Genomic DNA, 25,238 nt, shown 5'->3' with positions numbered 1-25,238 from the left:
CCCCCGGTCTGTGGAGTCGGGGTGGAGAGGAGCCCTTTGGCTTCCCTGGGGTTTTGCTTCTTCACATAGGGAATTGAGGGAGGTGGGCTAGATGGCTTTAAGAGACTCCTCAGCTAAAAGAATCAAAGTCAGCTTGAGATCCCATCTCTGAACAGACATATAGGGTGGCAAAAGAAATGGATTAAAAAAAAGGTGGATGACGTCTTTCTCACCTTTTGATACCATCACTCAGAACTAATCTGTACTATAGTTGAAGAAAATCTTTGCCTGGTAGTATTAAAGGGTATGCAATGAGGCAGCTGACAATGAAATTTTTCATAAAAATGCATAAAAAGGCTATGTTAAGTTTGGGTGGAAAAAACAATGCACCACCATATTACTACCAGCAGTCAGGATGTCCTGTCTCGGATTTTAGGAGTCGCCGATCTGGCTGGGAGAAATGCTGAGGGATGTTCAGGCCATTCAGTAGTGATCTAAGGAGTGCACACAGTTCAGGAAATGGATAAACAGGTGCCCAGGAAGGCAACTTTAATGAAACTGGTTCTAAAACAAAGGATGCAAGAGACCTAAATGATCCAAAGAGAGTGATGGCTTCTCATTTTCTGTCCCCTATAGAGAATATAAATATCATTTCTTCTGGAATCCAACACACTGGCTTCATTTTCAAGATCTATCACTTTATTTTCCAGCATGGGACAGTCACTTGATTTCTGCAGTGAGCCCCAAAGCTTCCACGAGCTTTCCTGGAACCTACGGCCAGAAGAGTCCTGAGATTTCAAATATTAAAGCTTTCTCCACAGCCACAAGTCCCTTTGATGTTTGGGTTATTGAACACAAACTCACTGGATAATTTGTCTTCAACATAGTCCATTTCTGCTCCTAAAAGTGTTAGCTGTGCTTTCTTTTCGATGAATACTCTGACCCCATCTTGAATAACTTCTTCATCAGAATCTCCTTTTGTCTTTGTATATTCTAGAGTATAAGAAAGGCCATTACAGCCCCTGGTTCAGACACCAACTTTTACACCTACATGCTCAGGCTTATCTTTAAGAAGTTGTTTTATCTTGTTTACTGCTGAAGGTGTCAGGGTGAGGGCTGCCCGGGTGGGCTGCAGCTTCCTCTTGCTCACAGCCTGGACAGTTGCCCGGACTAAGGAAGCCAACATCTTTGCCATCCCGGCGCCCCGGTGCCTTGGGCTGGAGGTCGGCCTCCTCAGCCTCTCTCCATGGACACAGTGGGCGCATTGGAGATAGGGGCTTTAAAGAGGGGATTAAAGTAAACAAGACCACATGGGAGGGGCCCCTATCCAAGGTGACTGGTGTCCTTCTGAGAAGAGGAGATGAGGACACGGATACCCAGAGGGAAGGCTATGTGAGGATACGGGAGAAGACGGCATCTCCATGCCAAGCAGAGAGGCCTGGAAGGAAGCAGCCCAGCGGACACCTTGCTCTCTGGCTCTTAGGCTCCAGAACAGAATGACAGGAGTCTCTGTCAGCTGGTGGCATTTGCTGCGGGGTCCCGAGCTGGCCAGTGCATCACCTAGGAGGTTCCCCAGCCCCCCTTGCCTCCCACCAGTCCTTCCTCACCATAGCAGCACCATGCTTCTCAGCTCCAACCACATCCTGCTTCTGTGCAGACCCCTCCAGGGGTCCACAGTGCCCTGGCAGGAGCCACAGGCCCCACCTACTCCACTCTGGCTGCTAGCCTGCTCCTGGGCCCCAGGCCTGTCATGGTCCTCAAACACCCAGGCCCTCCCATGGCTGGGCCTCTGTCCTTGCTGTTTCCTGAGTGGAAATGCCTTGGTGGAATGCTGTTTCCTGAGTGGAAGTTCCTTGGTGTCCCCATGGCCAGCTCCCTCACAGACTTCTTTGTCCCAAAGCCACCCCTCAGTGAGGCCTTGGAGTTTACACCCTCTACCCAGCATGTCCCATGGCCCTGGCTGTCCCCTTCCTACTTACTGCATGGAATCTTATTCTAACATGCTTTGTGAGCATCCTGTGTGTGCCACTGAGTCTCAGCACCTGGAACAGGGCTGAGCACAGAGCAGAGCAGGGCAGTGACTCTCCCAGGATGACCGAGGATGCCAGTCCTGCCCCACTCTTGAGGGTAGGGGGTCAGCCTGGGGCACATTAGCCTCCATTCCCAGGGCCTTGGAGCAGATTTATAAAGACAGCCAGATTGCAGAACTAGCTACCCAAGGCCTGGCTCTTCCCGTAGGAAGTGAAATGGGATTTTGGAAAAGAAAAGTGGAGAAACTTGAGGGGCTGTGGCAAGGATGTGGGGTTAGTGAAAGTTTCTAGAAGTTACCCCACCTATGCAGACAACGGGACACGGGAGAAGATGGAAACTTCACGCCAAGCAGAGGCTGGAAGGAACCAGCCCAGCTGACACCTAGCTGGGATCAGCCAGGTATACCTGAAATCTAGACAGAAGAAGGGCTTTGGGTGGGAAAAGGGCAGGCCTAAGTCACTGCCCACTTCATCTTGGGGCACACATGGCAGAGCAGAGCCACACAGCCTTTGCTGAGTCACCAGGCACACTTCAACACCCTGGCCCCAGCCAGGCACCCCACGGGATTACATCAGCAGCCTCAGTTTCTTCCCCGTTCCTGGCCTTTTCCTGTGAGTCCTCCTTATGGAGACCACACTCCTCCTGGGAGGGGCCTGGCCTTTAAGCCCAGGCCATGCAGAATTGCCAGTGGTCTGGATAGGCCCTTTGAAAAGGCAGGTACTTTCAAAGCATCATTTCAGGGTTCCTGGGAAGGGCTTTGGAGTCAGACGCATGGGGTCCTTCTGCAGGTGAAGACAGGCAGGTTTTTTCCTTCTGAGCCTCAGCTGTCACCTGAGGAGGGGCACACTGGCCTGGCAGGTACAGGGGAGGGTCAAGGATGGTGTACAGGAAACTCCTGTCCTGTGGTCTGCGCTGAGTCAATCTGGGGATAGCACTGTCTACAAAAACAGCGGCAATAGTAACGATGACAAACAGAGGAGGCAAGTGGGCGTCTCCAGGCCTGGGGACCTGGCTGCCGGAGACCGGATGACTGGAAAGACCACAGGCACCTGGCAAGGCCACCTCCTCCTTCCTGACAGCTGTTGTGCCTGACACCTGAAGGCCAGTGACAGTGCTGGGGCTCTGAGGTCCCCAAGTGACAGGGCTGCTTGCTGACCACAGGGCCATTTCCCCTTAAGGACCTGAACACAGCCCAGCCCTAGTCAGCCTCATGAAGGGAAGGAGGAGCCTCCTCTCTCCTGGCTTTCCCCTCCCCAGGAAGGGACCACCTTCCTCTGCGGGCAAGGGACCTTCATTTCATGGGCAGCCTGAATTTGCCCAACAGAGCTTGTGGTCAAAGCACCTTTCATGAAGGCTGCCATGTGTGTTCAATGTGTCTGGGGATGCAGGTCTAGGGACTCCTTTTATTAACTTCAGAGCCTGACTGATGGGACAGAGAAGGCCAGAATTCCCTTTGGGAATCAAATTCCATTAGAAGTGAAGAGATTCTCTCTTGCTGGTGATGGGGTGCTCATAAGAATGGGGGGTCTCAAAGGAGAACTCAAATAGTTCTGAGGTCCCCTTGGCTGATGCTTGAAGATGACAATGGCTCCCCCGAGGAGCCTGGAGAGACATCAGATCCAGGCCATGGTGACGCAGTGAAGCCTTCCGGGGTTGGGCCCTTGGAGGGCCATGTGGGTGACAAGCATCTCAGCCTGCCTGTCCCAGGTTTAGCTCTGAAGTTCCATCACCCTATCACGGTCTGGCCCCCGCAGCTCTGCACAATGGTCCACAACATCTGGCCACCACGATAGCTACAGTCATGAACATCCCTTCTGCCCTGGCTATGGGTCCATCCCCCCCGCCCCCACTTTTGATCTTCCTGATGAGATCAGGGTAAGGGCTCCAGGGGTGGTGTCAATTAGGCCCACGGTCAGGCCCTTGGTGCCCCCTGACCCTGGAATGCTGCAGAGGGAGAAGGGGAGGGTGTGTGTCTCAGGATTTAATGGCTTCTAATAGACCAGAAAGCAGCAGTGCAGCCTCCAGGGAGAGAAGCTCCTCTGCCAGGGGCCTGGAGCATTTGCACAGGAAGTTATTCTAAATTCCTCAGGGTAAAAGTTGTCATTTAATGACGTCTGGATTAAGGAATTATTTAGTACACTTCTTTGAATCCTAGGTCTATCATTGTGTGTAAAGCTCAGCTTGATGCTCCTCCTAAATGGGGTTTAATGCTATGTGTGTTCTCGTGGAATGCAGCTTTTTCCCTAATAAGATGCTTCCCAGATCACCCATACCATCGTCTGTCCCTTTGGTGCAGTTGTGCTGACTGAAGTGTGGAATTCTGCCTTGTGAATGAGCTGCATTCTCTTCTGTGTGGCACCTGGGATGTCTCCACAGTTTTGTTCTGTGAATGCTGCCATGAACATTGTTGTCCACGCATGCTGGTACAGATGCGCCAGAGTTTCTCTCAGATATATACCTAGGGGTGGTGCTGCTGGGCCGTAGGGTATGTGACTGGTCCACATTGATACGCTAATTATTTTCCAACGTAGCTGTACCCGTGTGCACTCCCACCAGCAGAGCGGCTGTGGTCCACACCTGCATCCTCTCTCTCTAGCACCACTTCTCTTTAGACCCTTCAGTTTCTACCAAATGAGTGTAAAATGGAATTTCACTGGGGCCTTGATTTGCATTTCTCTGATCACTAATGAGGAACGACATCTTTTCTCATGTGTATTTCTTCTGTGAAATGCCTGTTTGTGTGTTTTGTTCATTTTTCTTGAGTTTTTTTTTTTTTAAATATGGATTTGCAGGAGTTTTTTATTGATGCCCTCTTCAATCACCTTTTCACCTTTGTACCTTAGTTTTGTGCCTGGTTTTTGTTCAACTTGATTTAGGGACTCCCTATTGAGCTGGGGGAGAAGTTTGCCCTCCAGCTTCCAGCTGTAGGAGCCGCACAGGGTGTACGTGGTGTGAGCTCAGGGAGGTGTGTCTGGGCTGGCACCTGAAACTTCTCCACCTCCTCAGATGCTACAGTGAGTGAGGGAGGTGAGCGAGGGTGCGTCCTCTGTGAGTTCACCAGCGCAGAGACTGAGCACCCAGTGCAGACATCTACCTCCCTGCCGCAGTGTGCGAGGGGTGGGACTCTTATTTTTTTACAGAAACATTTTAATAACTTACAGGTGAAAACTTAAAAAAAAATCATACTCGGTTAAACAAATATTTTATCAAAGTTACGCGTCTATGAGACTGAAGGTGTGGAAAAGCCCCACAAGGTTTGTTAGGCAAGGCAGCAGTCCCTTGTCCCACCTTGCAGTTTCTGGCTCCCTGGAGGACTCCAGCCTCAACTGTTCTTTTGATGGTGTGTTCATAGCTCTAAGTAAAATGCTTGCATGGCTAACTTTGACTTTCCAGTTTCTGGTGTTACCCTTTTACTCCCCTCCCTGGAAGGTGGGAAAGTAGGCAACACCACACACAGATTCCCCACACTTCCAATCCCCCTTTATCAACAACACAGTTACATCCTAATTCTGGGCGGCTGGAGAATACTATCATTCCCACACTCCTAGGAAAAGACCCATTATTCTATAGCCATGGCAACAAGCAGCAGCAGAACCGGTTTAAAACTCTTTCAAAAGCCTTAGGAAACATGTTTTGTAGCCAACCAATCAGTGTCAGCCCTTCACTGAAACTCAGCCAATCAGGGAATGAACTATTTGACTAAACCCAGGAGTGCCAGCCAATCAACCACAGTCTCTTTCACCCAGTAACCTTCAAGGGATGGGTGATGGCATCATCCCCGACCCGGTGGTCCACTAATTCCTGCATTCCCAGCTCTGCTTCCTCCGGGAGGCTGACTGAGCAGCAGTGCTTTCCCTTGCTTGAGTTGGCAATAAGTTGAGCTCTGCTTTTTATTTTGGAGTTGACGGTGGTCCCATCATCCTTGACAACATTAACACCCAGTGTTTATACTGTGACTTTGTGACTATGTTAGGGCTTTTCACAGCCAATCCCATTCCTGCATAATTTTTTATTTTACCTGCAGTTGATGATTGCTTTCTATTTTTCATTTACTTCATTTTCTTTTTCTTTCTTGCACAATGTTTTTGTTTTGTCCAGAGTGAATAATCATCTGTATTTTACATTTATCTTTTCTGTCCTTGTCCTTAACTGATCCCCAAACTCCTCTCCTATTGCCGGTGCCTCTTCCTGTTGGTGTACATTTCCTCTCAAGGTGTTCCAGTACATTAGCTGTTCCATCAATTTCATTTTCCTGCAAAATCTCCCTGGGAGCCCCTGACCTCCCAGCTGCCCTGGCCATTCTGGCCCTACTGCTCAGCCATCGTGGAGTCTACTTTCATTGCTGGACTGGAGACTGTCCTCAGCTCTCCGTCTCATTGAACCTCTGTTTCCTGCAGCCGTGGCAGGATGATGCCAGCCTTGATTATGTCATGCCCTTGATTTGGAAAAGCTCATTTCCTGAAGGGCTGGAAGGAAAGGTGAATGGGAGGGCAATCCGAGGGCCTGCGTGTCTGAAAATGTCAGACTTGTTTGGCTGGTGGTATAAGCTGAATTGTGCCCCCCTGCCTCCCCAGCTTGCATGTTGAAGTCCTAACCCCAGTACCTCCGAATGTGACTGTATTTAGAGATGGGGCCTTTGAAGAGGTAATTAAGGTAAGATGAGGCTATTATGATGGGCCCTAATCCTGTCTAACTGGTGTCCTTATACGAAGAGAAGATCAGGACACAGGCCATACAGAGGGATGATCTCATGGGGACACAGGGAGAAGGTGGCCCTCTACAAGCCAAGGAGAGAGGCTTAAGGAGAAACCAAACCTGCCAGCACCTCGATCTCAGATGTGCATCCTCCAGAATTGTCAGAAAATAAATCTCTGTTTAAGCCAGTCTGCAATACTTTGTTACAACAGCCCTGGCAAACTTATACAGCTGGTATAGACTTCTCTGATCAAAATGATTTTTCTATAGAATTTTGAAGGTATTGCCATATGTATAGATATAGATTTTTTTAAAACAGATTTTAGAATTACTAACAAGGCTCTCTGGCATTGTGATTCCTGGATTATTACATCTAACCCAGGTCAACTTATTTTTATGTCTCTCCTGAAAGCTTATAGGATTTTCTGTTTGTCCTCAGTGCTCTGAAGTTTGAAATGTGGCTGGGCATAGTGGCTCACATCTGTAATCCCAGCACTTAGGGAAGCTGAGGCAGGAGGATCACTTGAGCCCAGAAGTTTGAGACCAGTCCAGGCAACATAGCAAGACACTGTCTTTACAAAAAATCAAAACATTAGCAAGGCATAGTGTCTAGCCCTTTGTAGTCCCAGCTACACAGGAGGCTGAGGCAGGAGGATTATTTGAGCCTAGGAGTTCAAGGCCTCAGGGAGCCATGATCATGCCACTGCACTCCAGTGTGGGTGATAGAGTGATACCCTATCTCAAAAAAAAAAAAAAAAAAAAAAAATTGAAATGTAGTGATGTCAATCTCTTCTATCCCAAGTATTTTCTGTTTAAGTTTACTGCCTCCCACCCCAACCACCAAACTTTTCTCCCTGGCTCAGTCCAGGCTGTGGAGAACCACGGCTCTGGGAAACCAAGGCGGGGATTCAGAGCTGGCAGGACAGAGCCAGGGGACCTCTCTTGCTAAGTGTGTCTGGCCCAGACTGGGTGATTGCTGTCTCCCGCTGGCATCTGATGGGACATTCAGGTCCTGCCTTGGTCCGTGGCGCCCTGGCACTTGACACATACTCTGTTTCCTCTCTGCATGGGACCCTGAGGCCACACATGTGCACCTGGCCGTGCTGTTGCTCCTCTAGGCACAAGGCACTGAGGAGGCTGACTCAGGCCTTCTCTGCTGCCTTCTGGGGTCTCTACAGGAAATGTCCTCACAGCTCTGGGGGTGCCCTGAGCTTGTCTGGTGGTTGAGTCATGCCTACTTTTGCAGCTGAGCTGGGGCGGAGGGCTGAGGGACAGGAGGTCTTCAGTGACATCAGCTCTGTGACTCCCCTCCCCGCCGTCCTCCGCCCTAGCCCCGGGATCCCATCTGCTCTCTGTTGGGGAAAGAGCAGGTAAGGTGGTACCTTCTGTTCATGGCTTATGTGGGAACCCTGTCTCTTGCTGGTCAGACCCCTCTTCTCCTGGGGTGGCGTCTGGGCCCTGGGCTCAGGCATCTCTGGGACTCTGCAGGAGGCTGCTGCATGGGCTGTCTGCCTCCCACCTGCTCCTGGATGACCTCAGCTCCTGGAGCTGCCCTCGTGGCTCAGCGCTCCTGGCTCACTGTCTTCCTGCAACTTCCCTCCGGCGCTGCTGCTGCTCTGACCTGCCCCTGCCACCCTCCCTCTGGTTCTCCTGCTCCAGGCAGTGCTCCTTGGCTTCCTTCAGCCGCCTGACTGACCTCAGGGCCCTTGCACCACTTCCCCTGCCAGGACGCTGCCCCCGTCATTCAGGTCCTTGTGTCTTCACCAGAGGGGCCGCTCCTCTTCATGCCTCCAGAGTCTGTCTTCCCTTACCTTTGTAAGTGCGCTTATGGAAGAACGCAGGATGCTGGGAGTGCTTGACCCTCTGTGCTTTACTTCACGAGTGGTTTCACAGCCCCAGACTTGGCTTCCAAGGGCAGGACCTCACCGCTCCGACGTGCAGCCTCCAGCCTGACTCCGTGACTTGTTTGGACGCGTGGCGCTTGGATTAGTGACTTTGAAGCAGAGCTTTGACTCATGCCACCACTTTCTCTCTTCTGCTGCGAAAATCCTTCCCTGGGAGCATGACCCACACCAAGCCCCTAGGCTGCACCGCTTCCCAGCCAGGATACCCACGCACATGCGCACAGGAGGCAGCGGGGCAGCATTCCTTTGGCAGAGAGCAGCTCCCCGAGTTTGTGCTCATTCGACCTCTGGAAATCACTCTACGCCAGGAGCTTTCCTGTCTGCTCGTCTCCTCTAAACCTCTGAACCAGGAGAGCCCTTGTCACCCCGAGCTAGGCCCTGCCTCTCAGCTCAGAGGCTCATCCTGGGAGGAGACGATTCCTGGGCCTGCCCGATGTCCTCGCTGGACGCCTCATCTGCTGATCTCCCGTGTCTCTTCCCAGGCCTGCTCTCCACTTATGACTCAACACAGGCATAGCTCAGTCACTCCACCTGTTTTGACACCCCTCACCACCCCCCCAAGCCCCATGCATCCTCACTGGTGGCTCCTCCTCTGCCCGGACTCCATCGTCCCTTCCCTGAAGTTAGGCTCAGACCCTGGGTGCAGAGTAGGGGTCACGCTCACGCATGATGTAATTTGTGGGAGATGTAAAAACAACCGCGTCTACAATGCATGCGATATAAATCAAGAAAAGCAGCAAAACCGTTAAATTCTTCATCATTTTCATGGGCCAAATAGAGATGAAAGCTGTCTAAGATTAAGGGTTTAACTGATTTAAAAAATTTTGCAGCCGGGCGTGGTGGCTCACGCCTGTAATCCCAGCATTTTGGGAGGCGGAGGTGGGTGGATCACGAGGTCAGGAGATGGAGACCATCCTGGCTAACGCGGTGAAACCCTGTCTCTACTAAAAATACAAAAAATTAGCCGGGCATGGTGGCGGGCGCCTGTAGTCCCAGCTACTCGGGAGGCTGAGACAGGAGAATGGTGAGAACCCGGGAGGCAGAGCTTGCAGTGAGCCGAGATCCAGCCACTGCATTCCAGCCTGGGCTACAGAGCAAGACTCTGTCTGAAAACAAAACAAAATCAAAACAAAACAAAACAAAACAAAACAAAAAACACTTTGCTGGCCTTCTCTGCTAATTTGTTCGTGTGCTGCTCTGCCTGGGAGAGCAGGCGGTTAGCAAAGCGACCCCACTGCTCTAGGCCGTGCCCAGGACAATCCCACCAACCCCTCATCCTCTCACCCCACCGGGCTGGCCATGAAGAATTCCAAGAGGGCAGCAGAGTGTCCAGATTGCACCGCAGCCCTCAGACCTTGGCCACCCCATGTGCTCGGTTGGACGTTTGTTCACCAGTACCTGAGGACTTGCCTGGAGCCACACTGGCTGCTCTGTCCTCTGTGTAGGATCCACAAGAATACCAGAAATTAACATTCCTCAAAGCTGTCCTCAACCAAAGACACTCAGGAGTTTGTGTGCAAATTTGCCAGCTCCCTCCCTGGGCAGGGATGACTCTGAGGTGTGTGTTCTGGATGTTCCCCAGAGTTTTCCTATGGAATGAAGGCTGCCTGAGCTGGTAAATGGTTATCAGCTGGCTATCTGGGGGGAGGAACCTGACTTGTAGTGTTCGCTGACTGCTGTGGTCTAAAAACTCCCACCAATGCCAATTTCAGCCACTCTTGTGACGTCACTGAAGGTGGAGCTGGGAGGAGATGCCTCCACCGTCAGCTCTTGCTAGCAGGTGCCTGTCTGCTCCAGCACTCCAGGGATCATGCTGTCCTCCATCTTTCCTGCCTTCTCTTTCCTGTCTTCCTCTACCTCCCTCCTGCTGGGATCCTTGCACCTCTCAAATAAACTACCTCTACTTGGATCCTCGCCTGGGGCCTGCTTCTGAAGGAGCCCACTCTGAGACAGTGAAAGGTCTAGAAGGGGCTGTAGAGATCATTTGTTTTGTGGATGGGGAAGCCCCTGTCCAGAGAAGGGAAGCGATTTCCCAGGGTCCCAGCTGGGCCGCAGCAGGTCAGCTTTGGAACTCCCATCCCCTGACCACCAGGCCTGGGCTCGTCCTTGATTGCGCCTCCTCTACAGCTTTATGCCTGAAAGCCGTCTCAGCTGCATGGAGACTGGGGTCACATATGGCCAGAAGGCTGGGGAGAGCATTGTTCTCTGTGTCTGGGGGACAGGGCTTCTGCAGGTGAGGTGCTGAGGAGCCCTGCAGCCCTGGGTCCTGGCAGGACAGTGGGAGGGGAAGAAAGAGCTTGGGGTAAGGCAGCTAGGGTTCAGGATTCTCATTGGATCATTTCTAGGGTGAGCCCAGATACATCACTTTCATACCTGCAGCCCGCCCATCTATATACAGTAGTGGCAGTGATGTTGCCCAAAGAGCCTTTCTAGACCCCCACTTAGTGTCCAGCACATGCTGATCCTCAGGGAGTGGTGAGGATGAGAACGGTGAGGAGGATGCCAAAGAGATCAGTCACAGAATATCCTCTAAGCCTCGGCCTCATTATCTGCAAAATGGGAGTATTGCATATGCCAGCAGACCCGGCTGGCTGACAGGCACAGGTGAGCGAGTGTGAGTGAGCAGATGAAAGAGTGAAGTGGGGGCCTCCACTGCAGGCAACCAGGGGTCACCACAACGCTGCCTTGTCCTGCGTCCTCTGGGGTCCAGGGGTCTTATGAGTCACTTTGGAGGCAAAAAATATCCCACCACATTTGTGGTCCTGAGCACTCAACCCCCTGGCTCCTCTCATGAGAAATGGGTCAACCACAGAGCTGCCATGGCTAGAAGTGGGTGCCAGGCTGTGGGCTGATCATTGTTGTATGGAAAATGCAGATCATTGCTTTGCCAGAATAAAGGGGGCAGGGTGTGGGGTGGGGGGTTAAATTGGATTTTTGTCCTGCACATTGGGAGATAATAAAACTATATATTTAGAAAGTATATTTATGTGGCCAGGTGTGGCAGCTCATGCCTCTAATCCCAGTACTTTGGGAGGCCGAGGCGGCTGGATCACCTAAGGTCGGGAGTTCGAGACCAGCCTGACCAACATGGAGAAACCCCATCTCTACTAAATACAAAATTAGCCGGGTGTGGTGGTGCATGCCTATAATCCCAGCTACTTGGGAGACTGAGGCAGGAGAATCACTTGAACCCAGGAGGCAGAGGTTGTGGTGAGCCAAGATCACACCATTGCACTCCAGCCTGGGCAACAAGAGCAAAACTCTGTCTCAAAAAAAAAAAAAAAAAAAAGTATATTTATGCAATTCCTCATGGCAAACTTCCCTTTGTTCTTCTATTTCCTGGTGAAATAAATTACACAATGATTGGTTAACTGGAACATTTAAACTTTCATTGAGGATAATTATCAAATGTTTGCCATTGGAATTAGTAGGAATTAAAAACAAAATCAAATGGAACATTTGCAGCATTTTGAGCTTAGGCTGTTCTGGACAGGGAGGCAAGCGCTCTGTGCTGAGGTGAGAAGGGGTCAAGCTTCCTTGTCCCCAAGGACTCTCCCATTGCAGAGGGCTGTCCCAGGTTCCAAAGACTCTGTGCCCAGGCTGCCAGAGGTCTGAGGGGGCAGCCCAGTGTGGGGAGTGGGCAGATTTGGGTCCATACCCTGCTGGGCCCGTGTGACTTGAGCCTGTCTGCTTCTGCTGCATTTCTGCCCCATGGTTGTCACACCCACCCTGGATGGTGATGAGGATGCAGGAGCCACAGGGGAAAGCTCAAAGTCCAGTGCCTGACCCTGGCACAGTGTGGGCACGGGGCACTCACTAGTTCCCTTCTCTTCCTGTCTCACCACCCACTGTTTTTACCGAGCAGCTGTTGTGTGCACATTTGTTTTAGGCTTGGTCCCTGGTCCCCAGGGACCCTGATTTCTCCTGGGCCCCTTTGAAAAAGAGTGTGAGGTAATGCTGACAGTAACCCACCTGCAGGAGTGGGTCCCACCTGTTGGCCACCATTCCAAGTGTCCATACGATGACTTTATCCAGCCTTCCCAGGAGTCTTCTTCCCACTTTACAAGTGAGGAAATTGAGGCACAGAGAGATTAAGTAACCTACCTTAGGCTCCAAAGGCAGAGTGGTAGAGCTAGGATTTGAACCCAGGGCCCACTGTCATAACTCCTGTGCTCTGCCTTATCCAACATGCATGGTCCTTACATGAACAGAAGAGAGCATGGTAAGGCTAAGGGTACCTGGGAAGCCCTCCTGAGGCCGGGTGGATGGGGTTTATGTTGGCCGTGGGGCTGACTTTGAAGGGTGCTGTGGCATTTTTCACAAAAATAGAAAAACCAATTCTAAAATTCATATGAAACCATCAAAGACCCAAAATCGCCAAGACAATCTTGAGCAAGAAGAATGAAGCTGGAGGAATGATGCTTCCTGATTTAGAAGTATACTACAGAGAAACAGTAATCAAAGGTGTGTGGTAGTCCTATAAAAACAGACATAGAGATCAGTGGAACAAAATAGAGAGCCCAGAAGTAAATCCATACATTTATAATAGACTGATCTTCAACAAGGATGCCAAGAACACACCGTGGTGTAAGGATTGTGTCTTCAATAAATGGTGTTGGGGAAACTGGATATTCACATACAGAGCAATGAAAGTGAAACTTTGTCTCAGCCTACATATAAAAATCAACTCAAAATGGATTGAAAACTTAAACTTAAGGCCTGAATCCATAAAACTGCTAGAAGCAAACAGAAAAAATCTTCTTGACATTGGTTCGGGCAGTATTATTTTGAATACGACCTCCCAAAGCACAGGCAACTAAAGCAAAAATAGACAAATGGGATTGTCTATTTTTTTTTTTCTATAGAAACTAAAAAGCTTCTGCACAGCAAAGGAAAAAAATCAACAGGGTGAAGAGACAACCTACAGTATGGGAAGATATATTTACAAACCATACATCTGATAAGGGGTTAATATGCAAAATATATACAAACTCAAACACTCAATAGTAAGAAGACAGCCTGATTAAAAATGGGCAAAGTGCTGGGAGGGGTGGCTCACACCTGTAATCTCAGCACTTTGGGAGGTCGAGATTGGCAGATCACTTCAAGTCAGGAGTTTGAGACCAGCCTGACCAACATGGTGAAACCCCATTTCTACTAAAAATGCAAAAATTAGCCTCCACTTATTCGGGAAGCTAAGGCATGAGAACCACTTGAACCTGGGAGGAAGAGGTTGCAGTGAGCTGAGATCACGTCACTGCACTTCAGCCTGGGCAACAGAGTGAGACTCTGTTTCAAAACCAAAACCAAAACCAAACAAACAAAAAAAATGGGCAAAGGACTTAAATTGGCATTTTTTTCCAAAGGATACATACAAATGGCCAACAGGTACTTGAAAAGGGGCTCAATGTCACTAATCATCAGGGAAATGCAAATCAAAACCTCAATGAAATATCACCTCACACTGGTTAGAATGGCTAACAACAACTACAAAACCCCCAAAGAGAACAAGTATTGGTGAGGATGTGGAGAAAAGGGAACCTTGTTCACTGTTGATGGGAATGTAAATCGGCACAGCCACTAAGAAATATAGTATGGAGGTATCTCAAAAAATTAAAAATAAAACTAATATATGATCTAGCAATTCTACTTCTGGGTATATAGCCAAACAAAATAAAGTTAGTTTCTCAAAGAGATATCTTCAGTCCTGTGTTCATTGAGGTATTTTCACAACAGCCAAGATATGAAATCAGCCTAAGCACATGTTACATATATAAGATATATTTATTTATTTATGTACATACACACACACACACCCATACACACACACACACACACACACACACACACACACAGAATGGAATAGTATTTATCCTTAGAAAGAAGAAATCCTGTCATTTGCAATAACATGGATGAACCAGGAGGACATTAAGTGAAATAAGTCAGGCACAGAAAGACAAACACTGCATGATTCACTTAAATGTGGAATCTAAGAAAGTCAAACTCATAGAGGCAGAGAGGAGAATGGTTGTTTCCAGCGACTGGGGGACGTAGGGAACCAGAAGATGCTAGTCAAAGAGTATAAAGTTTCAGATATTCAGGATGAATAAGTTCTGGATGTCTCATGTGTAGCATGGTAACTAAAGTTGATAATGCTGCATTTCATACTTGAAATTTGCTATGAGAGTAGATCTTAAATGTTTTCACTACAAAAAAAAGATAACAAAAAAATTTTGCTGTGCCAAAGAAACCAGAATAAAAAGAATAATTGCTGTATGTTTTAATTTATATACAGTTGTAGAAAATGCAAAGTAATTTATAGCGATAGAAAGCTCAGGGGTTGCCTTGGGACTGGGAGGGGGTGAGAACCAGGGGCATGTGGAAGATTTTGGGGACAATGGATGTGTTCATCATCTTGATTGTGATGGTGGTGTTTCATAGGGGTATAGTGAAGGATACCAAGATATTTCACCCCAAGATACATTTCTCTGGTATATTTTGAGATGGCCATTCAGAGGGCCTGCAGACAGAAGTAGCCGTGCAAAGCTGTCTTTTGGAGGGAGATTTGCATCTGTGCAGAAAACCTGCACTGGTGCAGCCGACTTTATCTGAGGTCTTCCTTTGTCCTATCTAGGAATGGTTAACCAGGAGTCTGACACCCTTAAAGGCCACCCCTTAGAGGTGTTAAATAAACATTTAGCATCTGTTGTATCTGAGGGCTGCAGCCTGTGAGGTCTCATCTACACAAGACCACCTCTGGTAGCCAGGCCTCCTCTTCTCCCCCTTCCATTACCTGTTCTTGGCCATGGTTGGAGCCCCCATTCTTTCTGTAACCTCAAGATGGTGTAAAAGCATCAATCAGGTGGCTGTTTCTTTGAGTTCTTGTATTTCGTGTGACTCCCATGCTTGTTAATACATTTGTATGTCTTTTCTCTCCTATTAATATGCCGTTTGTCAGTGGATTTTCAGTGAACCTTCAGAGAGTGAAGGGGCAGTTTCTACTTGGCTTCTACAAAGGATGTGTTAAACTTGTCACCAGACTTCCTAAATCCAGAGGCAATTACGTTTATAACCTTTTAGCTTCTTTTATTTTGCTGATATTTACGCATCTCTCTCTTCCTCAGTAATGTTCCTATACTGTTATACACACACATATTTGATCAGTTTAGGCTTTATCTGTAGACTTATTCTGGCGGAAGTTGAGGATTTGATCTCTTACACCTCCACTCTCTTTCATCCACACCCTCCCTGTTTCCCTAGTACAGGAGTCCTTCCCTTATCGACGCTTTGTGTCTGAGGTTTCATTTACTAGTGGTCAACCGTGCTCTGAACATATTCTGCTGCTACTCTTGTGCTTTAGGTCATTATTAAGTAAAATAAGGGTTACTTGAAGGCCAGCACCAAATACCATAGCAGCCCATCTGATAAGCAAGATGGCTACTAAGTGACTTAATGGGTGGGCAGCGTCTGCAGCGTGGACGTGCTGGGCGTAGGGAGGATTCACGTCCTGGGCGCTACTCAGAATGCTGTGCAACTTAAAACTCACACATTGTTTACCTCTGGGATTTTTCCATTTATGTGACAATGACTATGTCATTCACCTCACTTCATTTCATCATGTAGGCATTTTATCATCTTACATGATCACAAGAAGGGTTAGCATACTACAGGAAGATATTTGGAGGGAGAGAGAAGGAGAGCACATTCACATAACTTTCATCACAGTCGATTGTTACGACTTTTCTATTTTATCACCAGTTATTGCTGTTGATGAAGAAAAGTGACTCAGAGCAGTCTAAAGAATGTAAGGTCTGCCGGGCGCGGTAGCTCACGCCTGTAATCCCAGCACTTTGGGAAGCTGAGGTGGGTGGATCACCTGAGGTCAGGAGTTCAAGACCAGCCTGGCCAACATGGTGAAACCCCGTCTCTACTAAAAATACAAAAACTAGCTGGGTGCGGTAGCTACTCGGGAGGCTGAGGAAGGAGAATCGCTTGAAGCCGGGAAGCAGAGGTTTCAGTGAGCCGAGATCACGCCACTGCACTCCAGCATGGGTGACAGAGCAAGACTCAGTCTTAAAAAAAAAAAAAAAAAAAAAGTAAGGTCTGCAAAATTGATCAGGCCCAAGGAGGCATGAGCAGGAGATTTCAGTCACAACCCCTGCACCCAAGCCCAGGGTTAATTGTTTAAAGTCATTACAGTTTCTTTGTTTTCTTCCCTGTAGTTTCCAGATTGGCTGGTAAATTACTGAAAATGTTACCAGTTGCACAATGTAGCCCTCGCCCATTATCTTCATGTTTCTGGAATTTGTGATACAAAAAGTAGCACGTAGCCAATCAATAGGTTATGTCAACTAAAGAACTGCCTGCCCTGTCTTTTTTCCTTTAAAACCCCACTTGTAACTGCTGCTGTCAGAGCATATATTCAGGGAAAGTTGAGTCTATGTCCCCTGGGTTGCAGTCCTCAAACTTGTCCCAGATAAACCCTCTACTCATATTAATTTTGTCTCAGCTTCTTCCTTTGGATTGACATTTCAGAGTGATGCCCCCTTGCCACTGGGCACTCTTGGACGTGGCACTCAGTGCCAGGATGAACCTATTGAGTTCCTTCAACTCCAGAGGTTTCCCTGGGTACGAAGAGTGAGTCCTCTTGAATTCAGACCTCACTTCCTTTAAGTTGAGGTCTAGATTTTGTTTTCAAACCCTCTCTTTCTTTTAAAAGTGAGGGCTTTCATCTCTGTCTCTGGACAGGAGATTTGGGTAAAGAGCTCTACAGAGAACTTCTGCCTTTTCTGCCTTTACTTCTTGGCAAAATATTTGGGTTACAGCATTGGTAGTCTAGTGTAAGTTGTTTCATTTTATTTTTTGGCCTAAAATTACATAGCACCCTTTAAAAATTGCAGCTGCTTCCTATTATTTGTAATTTGGACTTGTATTTTAATTTAATCCATTCCTGCTGGTTTTAAACTGAAAAGAACATGTAAGTGAGTTCTCCCACCCCAAAGTTAAGAGACACTCCCTCCCTCCATACCGACTGGGGACTCTAGGTGACTAGAGACTTTATGGAGGTGTTGAAATGTTCGTCCATGATACGTAGCAGCCTTATAGGACCTCCCTTCAAGAAAAATATCTGCAGGGATTTTTGGCTTAGCCAGAAGGTGCACATAAGGGCTGGTCACCTGGCACCCTGAGTGCTCTGCTGCCGAAAAGCGATGAGAGATTCCGAGACATGTAAAAGAGTGAATCCATCCTGGCTAACACGGTAAGACCCTGTCTCTACTAAAAATACAAAAAATTAGTTGGGCATGGTAGCATGTGTCTGTAGTGCTAGCTGCTCAGGAGGCTGAGGCAGGAGAATCGCTTGAACCCGGGAGGCAGAAGTTGCAGTGAGCTGAGATCGCACCACTGCACTCCAGCCTGGAGACAGAGCAAGACTGTGTCTCAAAAAAAAAAAAAAAAAAGAATGAATCATGACTCACTGATGACTCTTTGAGGAATGGCACTCACAGAGCAGCACACTTCAGCCTAGTACATCGTTCCAGCCTTGGTCACTTTTGAAAGGGAATTTCTAAAATGGTGGGAAACTGATTGTCAAAGCTGAGCTTTCCCTTAAGGATCATCCCCCAGCCCTCGGAAACACCCGCTGTATTTGTGTATAACACCCGTGGAGCTCCACCTTGGACCCACACAACTAAAGATCATGCCAAGTAGCAATGCCAAATTGGGGGTCTTTTGAAATTTCTAAATTAATATATTTGCACGCACAATGGGAAAATGCAGGTTTTAGAACCAGACAAATGAATAGAAAGCCTACTTTCTGATTGCCCTGAGTGAAATCTGGTAATAAGAGATTTGAAAGCATTTTTTAATGAGCTGTATGGTCAGAGTAGGCTTAATTAAAAGCTGATTTTTCAAACTATAATTTTTTCCTTTCTTCCTTTTCTCTTTTGGATACTGTTTCTGGGAATTGTTTTTTAGTCGACGGAATCCGCTTTTCAAATATGTTTGGTCCCTCTGCTTCCTTTCTTGTTGGCATGATTTTTGCTGACAAAAATGTAAAACTTCATTGGCTTTTTATTTTATTTATTTATTTTGAGACAGAGTCTCGCCCTTGTCGCCCAGGCTGGAGGGCAGTGGCGCGATCTTGGCTCATCGCAACCTCCGCCTCCCGGGTTCCAGCGATTCTCCTGCCTCAGCCTCCCAAGTAGCTGGGATTACAGGTGCCCGCCACCATGCCCAGTTAATTTTTGTATTTTTAGTAGAGACAGGGTTTCACCATGTTGGCCAGGCTGGTCTTGAACTCCTGACCTCAGGTGATTTGCCCGTCTTAGCCTCCCAACATTGGCCTTTTAGAAACCTTAAAATCTCCCCAAATTGGTTCCGCTCCTCTAGGACTTGTTTTTCCTTCCATTTCTGCTCCTCCTTCCTTTTGCAATGTTAGATACCACGTGAAGAAATCTAGAGGAGACTTCCAACAGCCCTGAGCCCTCTTGAGGATCACAGGAAAAGGCACAATAGCCCCTTTGTGAGGCCTTTTGCTTTCCTCGTGGAGTCCCAAGAGTAGTAGGTATGCCCCTCTCAGGGCTGAAACTCTGCTCTCTTTTGCATTGAGTTACCCAATCTCTTTGGCTTTGTAGGCACCAGGGGTTCCATTGTATTGTGAGAGGGAAGGTGACCTTTGTGTGTGTGACAGCTGGTGAGTCAGATGTGAGAGCTGCAGCCTCGGAGGTGGCCACAGCAGTTGCAATGAGTGTATTTATTTCAGGGGTGACTTGTTTGTGTGTTTAGGTAAGAAAAGTGTGGTTTGGATACTTGCACGTGGTGGGAACACCCACCACCAAGGGATAAGACTCCCATGGGGGCTGGGCTGATGGCAGAGGGGGCTGGTTGGTGTTGGATTGTCCAGCAGCCTCTGGCGAATGTCTTGTAGTGAGGCGCTCTAAGAAAGTGTTGCAGGGCCTGGTCCCAACACGTTTTCCTCATTTTGGGGACATGGGATTCGATGTAAAAGTGGGATCCTTGATTTCTGAAGATCTAGATGCTCTGTCTTTCAGCTGGGCCTGCTTTTCACATTTGTAAGTATTAGGCCTTGGAAGCTACAAATGCTCTGTGAGCTCTGTTCATTAATGAGCTCTGCCCTGAGCTCAGTGGCCCAGTTGGAAAACAAAGACCAAATTAGAAGCAACCTATCTAAATAAAATTGGGCTCCTTATCAATCCTGTGGTGAATTCCTATGGTTTTGTGTTACTGTGGGATTTCTTCTTAATCTTTCTCTGACAAAACCAAAACCCTTCTTGAAAATGTAAATTCTTTCTCTGTGTTTCAAGATGTTAATTTGCTACCCTGTTTTCTCCAAAACCAGTAAGGGCTTCAGCCATGTGGGACAGAAAAACTTTAATTTGTTCCATTTACAGAGGCACAGTTTAATCCAAGTGTCCTTTTAAACTAGTGAGTTTTACTTGTCTCATGGCTAAAATTTTAAAGTCAAAGCTGTAAAATTTTTGTGCCTATCTCTGTTTTTATGTTTACATGTGTACATGTCTGTGCATATGTTGTCTGCGTGGTACCAAACTGACTTTTAAGTGCATGAGTACTCACAAGTTGCGTGCCCAAATGCTTTCAAGTTTACATGACTTTAGCAATCTTTGGTAAATAAAGCTAGCTTAAAAATTGTTGGTAGAACAAAATAGAAATGTCTTCAGAATTTTAGACATTTTTTTTTGCCCAAGTCTACTGGTGAACAAATACATACTGTCTCCGCTAGGTGTTTTAAGGTCATAAAACTGTTGCTTCTGTGATACTTTTGATGCTTGTGTGATTTTTCTGTAAGTTAAAGCTGTGAGGGCAGGTGGCTGGGCTTCCCTGGAGTCTTGTGCACATCTTGCTGTGAGCTTACATCTTTGGTGTTGAGCCTTTAGATTCTGCGGTCTAGGAGGTGGCCGTGGTGAGAACTGAAGTCATATGGATGCTCACAGTGTCTAGGCCACCAGCTGTGGGGCACAGCCAAGCCCAACACATCTTGCTGGCTTCTGCCTCCTGGTCATGCTGGGAGGGATCAGGTCCTGCAGGCATTGTCTTCACAGCTCTGTCCTCTCTCCTGGGCTCTGTACCTGATACATAACAATTAAAATTACTTACTTTCTTGGTTTTTCACCAGAAATTATGGTTGCCAAGAGTTAAGATTGTAGTTAATATATATATAATTAAAACTATTAGATGTAAGAAAAACAATTCTGTAAGCAGAATGTGTATGAAATGTAGCAGCCCGGGCGCGGTGGCTCATGCCTGTAATCCCAACACTTTAGGAGGCCGAGGGGGGCGGATCACAAGGTCAGGAGATCGAAACCATCCTGGCCAACATGGTGAAACCCTGTCTCTACTAAAAACACAAAAATTAGCTGGGTGTGGTGGTGGATGCCTGTAATCCCAGCTACTTGGGAGGCTGAAGCAGGAGAATGGCTTGAACCCGGGAGTCAGAGGTTGCAGTGAGCCGAGATCGCACCACTGCACTCCAGCCGGTGACAGGGTGAGACTCTGTCTCAAAACAAAACAAAACAAAAACAAAAAACAGAAAAGTAGGGTATGGTTTTGGTAAGGAAAATTATAAGAAAGACAGAAAATTATAAGATAGACAGAGAATGTGTTACTTTGTTAAGGAAAAGGTAACTTTGCCTAGTTATTTAAAGGTTGTTTTAAATGAAAGATTTATGGAAATCTTATTTTGGGGTCAAAGCTGATTAGATAAATCTGTTTATAAGGTTTTATTAAAATTAGGTTTAATATTAGTAATACACTAATACAAAGGTTGAATTTGTTTTTTCTTTTGAATAAGATTCTTTTGTAGTATTAACAAGAAATAGTAAAAGGTTTTTGTTCACCTTTCGAGTAAACTGAAAACAAAAAGACCAAATTTCTTTGCCAATTGCATCTTTAACCAGGGCCATGTTAAGTTCTATCTTTTCTGGGGGAGGTTCTTTTGAGCTTCACAGCAGCCTGGGAACCCATTTCAGTGTCAAATCCTTCATCCTACTTGTCATTTATGGCCTATTTTTCAGCATTTCTGTTGTGCACGACACCCTCAGTCTTCCACACTGGTGGGATGCACAAACAAGATGATAAAAATCAGTTGGCATGGGAGGCCGAGATGAGCAGACCACCTAAGGTCAGGAGTTCAAGATTAGCCTGGCCAACATGGTGAAACCCCGTCTCTACTAAAAATACAAAACTTAGCCGGGCCTGGTGGTGCACACCTGTAATCCCAGCTATTCAGGAGGCTGAGGCAGGAGAATCACTGGAACCTGGGAGGCGGAGGTTGCAGTGAGCTGAGATCGCGCCACTGCACTCCAGCCTGGGAGACAGAGAGAGACTCCGTCAAAACAACAACAACAACAACAACAACAACAACAACAAACATTAGCTGGCAAGACTTACAGGGACTTTTAACGTTCCCTGGCCTAAGGCTCTTCTGTTGGTGTCACTTAACTTAGGTGCTACCACATTTGGAAAGCATCAGCTTTCTGTCTTTGGGATAATAGCAGGGAAACCCACCCACCTAGATGAAGGAGTGGAACTAGCTCTTCTTAAAGGTGACATTCTTCATGATTGCCAAGGCCTTATAAAGCTTCTCACTAAAACTTCTAAATTAATTAAGGATTATTTTAACAACGAGCTCCCCAGAGACGAAATCATCAAAGATCATGGCTTCCAATTTTATTCCAATTTTGTTTATTGGAAACGCCAAGAAATAAAGAACTCCTTCCAACCATATTGGAAGGGACCGTATCAGGTATTGCTAACCAATTCTTGTGCAGCTCAGTGGCATTGACTCACAGGTTCCATTCCTCATTTTAAAAGGGCAGCCCTGCCTAAGTGGACATCTTCCATCACCGAGATCTCTAATGGAAGCTGGCCCACAGCCAGGTGCCCTGTGCTTCAGAGCAGGATGAGAAGTGGAAACTTGGTTAGAAAAAATCACTCAAAGGGCAAGATGGCTGCAAGACGTTGGAAAAACAGACCCCTTACAGCATTTGACTGATTACCTTCAGGAAAAGGAACACTTGCAGGTCTGGATTTCAAATGATTTTGTTAATATTTGTTCTTAGTTGCGTATTTTTGTTCCTTAAATTGATCATGCCTTGTATTTCTAGATGTGTAAAGGCAACAACAAAAACTAAAATAATGATGGCTGGATGCTTAGAAATGATCCAACACACTGCTGCTCCTTTGTATGCAATAGCCTGACTGAGATCTCACTGCTCTGTCCTGTTGTGTTGCCAATCAACTTGGCCTTGAGGCCTCACTAAGTTCTTAAGCCATAGTACCGCTCCCGTTTCCCTCTGACGTGGGATGAAATTACTTGGGAATGAGCCTCCTCAGTGACATGACACAAACTTACATTTAAAATGTTGATCATCAATGCTTTTTGTTTGATATGGAGTCTTGCTCTGTCACCAGGCTGGAGTGCAGTGGTGCTATCTCGGCTCACTGTAACCTCTGCCTCCTGGGTTTAAGCGATTCTCTTGCTTCAGCCTCCCGAGTAGCTGGGACTACAGGTGCGTGCCACCACACCCAGCTAATTTTTGTATTATTTGTAATTGTAATATTTGCAATTTTGCACCCATCACCAGGGCTAATTTTTAAAATGCATTTTGATTTTTTAGTAGAGATGGGGTTTCACCATGTTGGCTAGGATGGTTTTGAGCTCTTGACCTTGTGATCTGCCTGCCTTGGCCTCCCAAAGTGCTGGGATTACAGGCATGAGCCACCATGCCCAGACTTCATCAATGCTTTTATAAGAGAAAGATCTCAGTCAAAAGGGGAAAATGAGGAAGAAAAATGACTCAGAGCAGTCTGAAGAATGTGAGGTCTGCAAAATGTATCAGGCCCAGGGAGACATGAGCATGAGATTTTAGTCCTGCACCCTGCACCCATCCCCAGGGTTAATTTTAAAAATGCATTTTGATTTTTTTCTTCCCTGTAGTTTCCAGACTAGCTGATAAATTATCTATAATATTACCACAACTTGCACAATGTGACCTCCTATCACCGTCTTCATGTTCCTGGAATTTGTGATACAAAGAACAACGTGTAGCTAATCAACAGCCTTTGTTCAACTGAGGAACTGCCCTTTCTTTTTCTCTTTAAAATCCTACTTGTAACTGCTGCCAGTTGGAACATATATTCAGGGCAACTCGAATCTGTGTCTCCTGAGTTGCAGTCCCCAAACCTATTCCAAAAAAAAGTCTCTACTTATATTAACTTTACCTCAGTTTCTTCCTTTAGGTTAACATTGGTATTTTTTTTTTTTTTGTCTTTTTTTGAGACTGAGTCTCGCTCTGTCGCCCAGGCTGGAGTGCAGTGGCATGATCTCTCCTCACTGCAACCTCCACTTCTCGGGTTTAAGTGGTTCTCCTGCCTCAGCCTCCCGAGCAGGTGGGATTACAGGTGTGTGCCACCACGTCTGGCTAATTTTTGTATTTTTAGTAGAGATGGGGTTTCACCATGTTGGCAGGCTGGTCTCGAACTCCTGACCTCAAGTGATCCATCTGCCTCAGCCTCCCATAATGCTGGGATTACAGGCATGAGCCACTGCACCCAGCCCATGAGCCACTGTGCCTGGTCCAGGTTGACATTGTCAATCTCTTATTGTGCCTAATTTATAAATTAAAGTTTATCATAGGTATATATGTATACAAAAAAACAGAATGTATAGGGTTCAGTATCATCTGCAGTTTCAGACATCCACTGGGGAGTCTTGGAACATATACCCGGTGGATAAGCTGGGACTACTATAGTTATTGCCATGTTTTCTCAATGAATTTTCTTATTTACAGATTATAAAATATGCTGATGCAAATATTATTTAAAGCAGAGCCATATAATATACTATAGTTACATATGTATTTTTCACTGAAATTAGTAACTGGCTTATCTTTACTTTTCATTTGCTTAGTTTTCTCTGTACTTATTCTTTTTATACTTTTCCATTACCTTTCCATGACAGTTTCCACAAGGTCAATTACATTGAGTGGTCTAATAGTCCTAAGTTATATCCTGGAGGTCTCCAGCCTCCTTCTTTCTGGGCTGATTATTCTCCAGGCCTGCTGTGTGGCTCCCTTACGGCGAGTTCTTTTACTCCCATCCCTGGACTCCTTCTGGGATGGAGCCCCTGTATCCCAGACCTTAGGTCCCTCTTCCTTGATGTATTCCCTTGGTTGGATATCTCCTCTGTAGTTCCCCTAAAGTTGATGGGGGAAGAATATCAGAGGCAGGTGATGGATGACAGCCCTCGCTGAGTCTGTCCTTTGAGCCACTCTACTCCATTGTGGACCGGTTGCCCTCCGGCTTACAGGGTTGTCCTGTGGGGTCTTCCTTGTCCTTGGTCCTGGAGGTTCCCTTTATATTTCTCCCGTGAAGGGTCTCCTGTGTCCTGAATCCTGGGCCTGCCTGTTTCTTGGTTGGTGCACTTTCTCCAGTATCTTCTGAGAAAGGAAGCATGAGATAAATGTTTTAGACTTTACTTATCTGAAGCTATCTTGATTCTACTCTCACAGATGATAAATAGGTGCCTGGGCATGGAACTCTGGTGGGAAGTAATTATTCTCTAAGAAGGTATTGCTCCCTGGTTTTCCA

General features: G+C 47.0%; 1 pseudogene; it reads right to left on the bottom strand.

Annotated features, from left to right (window-relative positions):
- Positions 1-499: 499 nt before the first annotated feature.
- On the bottom strand, positions 500-1,240 carry LOC112132321 (iron-sulfur cluster assembly 1 homolog, mitochondrial-like; annotated as a pseudogene).
- Positions 1,241-25,238: the final 23,998 nt, after the last annotated feature.

This window comes from Pongo abelii, chromosome 11 (assembly GCF_028885655.2).
Source record: "Pongo abelii isolate AG06213 chromosome 11, NHGRI_mPonAbe1-v2.0_pri, whole genome shotgun sequence".
NCBI lineage: Eukaryota > Metazoa > Chordata > Mammalia > Primates > Hominidae > Pongo > Pongo abelii.
This window is presented reverse-complemented; position numbering and strand designations above follow the sequence as displayed.